The sequence below is a fragment of the Somniosus microcephalus genome, chromosome 6 (assembly GCF_052327205.1).
Source record: "Somniosus microcephalus isolate GS21.2 chromosome 6, FLI_Smic_1.0, whole genome shotgun sequence".
NCBI lineage: Eukaryota > Metazoa > Chordata > Chondrichthyes > Squaliformes > Somniosidae > Somniosus > Somniosus microcephalus.
In genome coordinates, this window is record NC_140992.1 from 41,258,100 (window position 1) to 41,265,076 (window position 6,977).

A 6,977-nucleotide genomic window follows, 5' to 3' on the forward strand; every position below is an offset into this window, starting at 1 on the left:
GTTTACAATTAAAAATGTCATCCTCCGATTGCTTTTCATTTCTGTTGTGCCCATGTTTCTTCCCCTTATAGGACACAGCACCGACAGCAGCATTATCACTCATTACATTCGCATCATTATTGATTTCACTGAAAGTCTTCGCGTGATTTCGAGCCAGCTCACTGGCTTGGCATATTTTCACCGCATTTTCCAAATTTAGTTCGGTTTCTCTCAACAGACGTTCCCTGACTTTTTTATCATGAATACCAAACACAATCTGGTCACGAGTCATGGATGCTTTGAGCTCAGAGAAATTACATGTCTGTGCTTTCAGTTTCAGATCAGTTATAAAGCTATCAAATGTCTCATTTTGTTGCTGTGTCCGAGAACGGAAGATGTATCTTTCATAGGTCTCATTCTTTTTGGGAGAGCAATGTGCATCAAATTTTTTTAGCACATCTTCTAATTTTTCTCTGTTCTCCGCTGGATTAAATACAAATGTATTAAATACCTCTATCGCCTGTGGGCCTGCAACCATAAGCAGCAACGCTATCTTCCTTGCGTCTGGCTTCGTACCGAATCCGATGGCTGCAATGTAGAGTTCGAATTGCTGTTTAAAAGTCTGCCAATTGTAGTCGATTTATTCTGTGAGATTCAAACGCTCTGGTGGCTTCAAATTCTCCATGTCGCTTTTCACAATTTTCAGCAGATCTTCACCACCCTGGTACCATGTTATGTTCATTAATAACTAGACATTCTCATTATGAACACAGCTAGCTTTTGCTAGTTACTTCTATTGAGCACATGTGGACTTGTACAGCATCTTGTAGAGGCTTCCATCTTGACTGTTGACTTGTGGGTAGCCTAGTGCCTCATGGGTAATGTAGTCTTAATATCATACAGCTGGGTAGTGTAGTCTTATACATACAGCTATATACAGCCCTACGGCTTCACCTAGTGTCCACTATAGAATGACATGTTATTGATCACTACAGACAGCACGACTATAAAACCGGCAGCCATTTGGCCTGGCCATTCTGCTCGCTGCTGGAGAGAGTTGCAGACCTTCAGTGGCAAAGACTTGTTGTTATTGAGCCAGAGGAGCCTTGGGACCTTCAGCCCTGTTCAGAGCAGTTGGATCCAGAAAGCTGACTGCATCTTATTCGTCGGACAGAATAATGGGAGCTGCTTTGGAGGGGCACGTTATCCTTGCTGAACAGCTGGCAGGGGCACAGAGACAGAGGGAGAGAGGGCCAGGATTGGCCAGAAGGAGGAGGGCCAATGGACGTCGCCAAATCTGACCATACGCTGCCAGGGTTTTCAGGCAGCAGGTCTCCTACCTTACCATGTCGGAGGAGCAGTGTCTGCGACGCCTGAGATTTGGTAAGGATGTTGTCTCTGAGCTGTGCCACCTGCTTGCTGGGGATCTGCAGCCGCGGATACGGTGCAGGACCTGTCTGTTGGTGGCCGTGAAAGTGACTGTTGCACTCAACTTTTACGCCAGCGGATCGTTTCAGGCAGCAGCTGGGGACATTTCTAATATCTCTCAATTTGCGGTGCATTGCTGCATCCGGCAAGTTACAGCTGCCCTCTACAAAAGGAGGCGCGATTTCATCACGTTCCCTCTGACAATGGAGAAGCAGGGGGAGTGTGCACAGGGCTTCGCAGCTATTGCAGACTTCCCCATGGTGCAGGGGGCCATTGATTGTACACACGTGGCTTTGCGGGCGCCATTGCAGAATCTGGAGGAGTTCCGTAACCGAAAGGGCTTCCACTCCCTTAATGTGCAGCTGTTCTGTGATCACTGGCAGATGATCATGGCGGTGAATGCACAATTCTCTGGCAGCAGCCATGACGCCTTCATCCTGCGGCAGACCTCAGTGGCTGACCTTTTTGAGGCCCCGGATCACCCACGAGGCTGGCTTCTGGGTGACAAGGGCTATCCTCTCTGCCCATGGTTCATGGCCCCGCTCCGTTTGCCCACCACCCCGGCAGAAGAGCTTTACAACAGCAGCCATCAGGCCACCAGGAACATTGTGGAGCACACAATTGGTGTGCTGAAGCAGCGTTTCCGCTGTCTAGACCATTCGGGGGGCGCCCTACAGTACTCGCTGGAGCATGTGGCGCGCATCGTTGTTGTCTGCTGCATGCTCCACAACCTGGCCATTCGACACACCCAGCTAATGCCAGCCGACCCTCAAGGTCCAGCAGAGCAGGCGGACGAGGAGGTGGAGGAGGAGGAGGAGGAGGAGGAGCATGCGGGCGAGGAGGATCAGGAGGAGGAGGAGGAGGAGGAAGATGGGAGGGCTCCAGAAACTGGAAGGGCCGTTCGTCAGAGGCTCATAAGGACTCGGTTCTAGGCCCCTCGGACGGAATGGTGGCTGTGAATCGAACAGCGTCCTCCGGTTTGCTGTAAGCCTATGAAGGCATCGATGATTGTAAATAGTGTACAGCTCGATTGTAAATAAAAAGTTTTCTTTATTTTCAAACAAGTGCTTCCTTCCAGCATGACAACGTAATGGCAACAGAAATCATAACTAACAAACTAACAGATAACTGTGTGGCAACCCAGCGAAACTAACCAAACCATAACAAACAAACACAACAGGTGTGGACTGGTTAGATAGAATTTTTTAATGGGACTAATTTAGCATGGAAAGTAGTAGAGTGTCCACTAACATCAGAGACACTCAGCAACTGTTCCCACTGCAAACATTCCTACTTCTCAATTTAATTTCCATATTTAAAAAAATCTAATTATCTGAAGCAGTGAGTATTGATTGTAGGCCCATACCCATAGATCACCTTCATTCTATTTTGTTGATGTCTACAACTTTTAACCTTAAAAGTAAAGTGATTTCAGACAAGGGATCCTCTTGGCATGTGGCTGCTTATGATGTTGGTCTCAGTGGTACAATTCTCTTAATTAATCTTTTTGATTCTATGGCGCTCATACCTCTTAAGGTTAAAGGTTGTGAGTTCTTAGCTCCACTCTAGGATTTGAACACAAATAAAATCTAGGTTAACACTTAGGAGAGCAAAGAGGGGGCATGCAAAAACACTAGCGGGCAAAATAAAGGAAAATTCCAAGGTGTTTTATAAGTATATTAAGGGCAAGAGGATAATCAGGGAAAGAGTAGGGCCCATTAGGGACCAAAGTAGCAATCTGTGTGTAGAGCCGGAAGATGTGGGTGAGGTTTTAAATGAATATTTTACATCTGGGTTCACGATGGAGAAAGACGATGTAGGCATAGAAATCAGGCATGGGGATTGTGATACACTTGAACAAATTAGTATTGAAAGGGAGGAGGTACTAGTGGTTTTAGCGGACTTAAAAGTGGATAAATCCTCAGACCCAGATGAGATGTATCCCAGGCTGCTGTGTGAGACAAGGAAGGAGATTGCAGGGGCTCTGACACAAATTTTCAGATTCTCTCTGGTCACAGGGGAGGTGCCAGAGGACTGGACGACAGCTAACATAGTACCATTATTCAAGAAGGGTAGTAGGGATAAACCAGGGAATTACAGGCCAGTGAGCCTAACAGGGAAATTATTGGAAAAACTTCTGAGGGACAGAATTAGTCTCCACTTGGAGAGGCAAGGATTAATCAAGGATAGTCAGCATGGCTTTGTCAGGGGGACCAATTTGATTGAATTTTTCGAGGGGGTGACTAGGTGTGTGGATGAGGGTAGTGCAGTTGATGTAGTCTACATGGACTTCAGTAAGGCTTTTGACTAAGTCCCGCATGGGAGACTGGTCAAGAAGGTAAGAGCCCATGGGATCCAGGGCAATTTGGCACATTGGATCCAAAATTGGCTTAGTGGCAGGAGGCAGAGGGTAATGGTCAAAGGTTGTTTTTGTGACTGGAAGCCTGTGTCCAGTGGTGTACAACAGGGATCGGTGCTGGGTTCTTTGCTGTTTTTAGTGTACATTAATGATTTAGATATGAATGTTGGAGATATGATCAGTAAGTTCGCAGATGACATGAAAATTGGTGACTTGGTAAATAGCGAGGAGGGAAGCCTCAGGCTACAGGACGATATAGATGGGTTTGTCAGATGGGCAGAACAGTGGCAAATGGAATTTAACCCTGAAAAGTGTGAGGTGATGCATTTTGGACGGACTAACAAGGCAAAGGAATACACAATGAATGGTAGGACCCTAGGAAGGACAAAGGATCAGAGGGACCTTGGTGTGCATGTACATAGATCCCTGAAGGCAGCAGGACAGGTAGATAAGGTGGTTAAAAAGGCATATGAGATACTTGCCTTCATTAGCCGAGGCATAGAATATAAGAGCAAGGAGGTTATGATGGAGCTGTACAAAATGCTAGTTAGGCCACAGCTGGAATACTGTGTGCAGTTCTGGTCACCACACTATAGGGAGGATGCGATTGCATTGGTGTCAGGGCGGCTGTCACGGGGCTGTGCTGTCCGGGCGAGGCTGGTTCTGGGCCCAAGTGCAGACAGACGAGGCGAGAAGCAGATATGCAGTCTTAAATAACAGTACTTTACTAGAATCACACAGGTAAACAGTTACAAAACATAGGAGCTCAAGACAAGCTACCACAGGGCAACCGGCTTGTCAAGATAGGAACTCAAGACAAGCTACCATGAGGCAACCGGCTTGTCCAAAGTGAGCTCAAGACAAGCTACCATGAGGCAACCGGCTTGTCCAAAACTGAGCACCTTGTCAAGACTGACTCCCTTGTCAGGACTGAGCCCAGAGAGAAGAAACCACAGAACTTAAATACAAGCAAAAACAGGTGAAACCAATAAACCAGATAAAAGGCAGTTAAGTAATAAACACAGGAGACTAAAAACAATTAACAAAGGGAAACCAACCAGTGAAGGTGCCATCTAGGGGTTACTGAAGGAACTGACCGGCACCCTCACAATTGGACAGGGTGCAGAGGAGATTCACCAGGGTGTTACCTGGGCTGGAGCTCTTCAGCTATGAAGAAAGACTGGACAGGCTGGGGTTGTTTTCCTTAGAGCAGAGAAGGCTGAGGGGGGGCCTGGTTGAGGTGTACAAAATTCTGAGGGGCATAGATAGGGTAGATAGAAAGGAACTTTTCCCCTTAGTAGAGGGGTCAATAACCAGGGGACATAGATTCAAGGTAAGGGGCAGGCGGTTTAGAGGGGATTTGAGGAAAAACTTTTTCACCCAGAGGGTGGTTGGAATCTGGAACTCACTGCCTGAAAGGGTGGTAGAGGCAGGAACCCTCACAGCATTCAAGAAGCATTTAAATGAGCACTTAAAATGCCATAGCATACAAGGCTACGGACCAAGTGCTGGAAAATGGGATTAGAATAGACAGGGCTTGATGGCCGGTGCAGACATGATGGGCCGAAGGGCCTCTTTCTGTGCTGTATAACTCTATGACTCTATGACTCTATGACTGCCTTAAAACCAGAAAAAGAGACGTCTTAGCACCTCCCTCTACTGGTGACCCCTTGATGGAGACCGACTCCTCTTACGAGGTTGGCCCCTTCCCTCCCTGCAGCTCCTCCGTAATTGTAACCCAGTGGCTGGGTCAAGGATGGGGGACGCCTGCTGAGTGTCTGGAGGCGCTGAAGCCCCTGAGGGACGGTCTGGCCGACCTCTGGGCTTGGAGGTCCCGCAAGCAGGCTGCTCCAACTGGGCATGTCTGCTAGCAGTGTGCCACGCAGGTGGTGGCAGCTGCTCTGCTGACGTGCCAGAGTTGGCATCAGGACTGGTCACATGCAGAGAGAGGGCACCTGCACCATGGTCGGCCGATGCACTGGCACTCTGACGGTGCCGCACCGGATCATCCACCGCTATCGACTGCTCCACAGATTCATGGCCTGCTGTGGTGCTGCAAGGGCCTGGGGTGATCATGCCTGATGCAGCTACGGTGGCAGCAGTGAGTGTTCGCGTGGCCTCAATCTGCGTGTGGACGAGGCCAGCAAGTGACTGCGTGGCAGCAGTGAGGACCTGCGTGGCAGGTGCCAGTACTTCGGAGAAGCCATGAACAGTCCTTTCCACTGCTTCGAACAAGGCCGGAACAGTCCTTTCCACTGCTTCGGACAAGGCCGGAACAGTCCTTTCCACTGCTTCGGACAAGGCTGGAACAGTCCTTTCCACTGCTTCAGACAAGGCCGGAACAGTCCTTTCCACTGCTTCGGACAAGCCCTGGACAGACCTTTCCATTGCTGCCCCGAAGCCCTGGACAGTCCTTTCCATTGCTGCCCCAAAGTCCACCACACTCTTTGCCAGAGTGTCGATGGACTCAGGCATCCTCCCCACTGCAGCCATAAGCTCAGTGTGCCTGAGCCGGGCCTGGGCACTCATTTCCGCAAGGCTACGCACCTCCTCTGCACTCTGTGCAGCAGTCATGGTGGCCTGCTTCGCCCTCCGTGGAGACGGCCTCCGAGCATCCCTACCCCCCGCGCGTTGCTGCAGGCCGCTGGTCCCTGCAACTGGCTCCTCATCAGAGCCCCCATCCCCCTCCCCTCAAGGGAACGACTATCCCCAGTCTCCACATGCGGTTGCTCCCCTGAGGCTGGCACGGATGGTCCGGCTTCCTCCTGGTCATCGCCTCCGGAGGGACTTGCACTGGCAGCTTGAGGGGCCGGCTCCCGAGCTGGTGATGCAGCATCTGAAAGCAGGGAGGTTGAAGAGTGGCTTTAGCAAAAGGACAGTTTGACAGCAAGGGATGCAACAGTGCGGCAAAGCTATGACATGGGTCCACATTGAGAAAGCATGCTGGCGGGGGAAACAACTGAAAGGTGACAGCTGTAATAGTTGAGAAACTTACCATCGCTGTGGACAATGGGGTTGGCAGCTGCAGTGGTGACAGGACCACTCAGACGTCCTCCCACAATCTGGTGGACTCTCTCCTCGAAATCCGTCAGAGGCTCCACTTGAGGACGGCCTCCTCCGGTGCGATGCTGCTCCTTTCGATTCCGCGCCAGCTTGGCCTGCAGGGCAAAGGTCGGGAAGTGATGTTACATGATGCCCTGAGTTACCATCT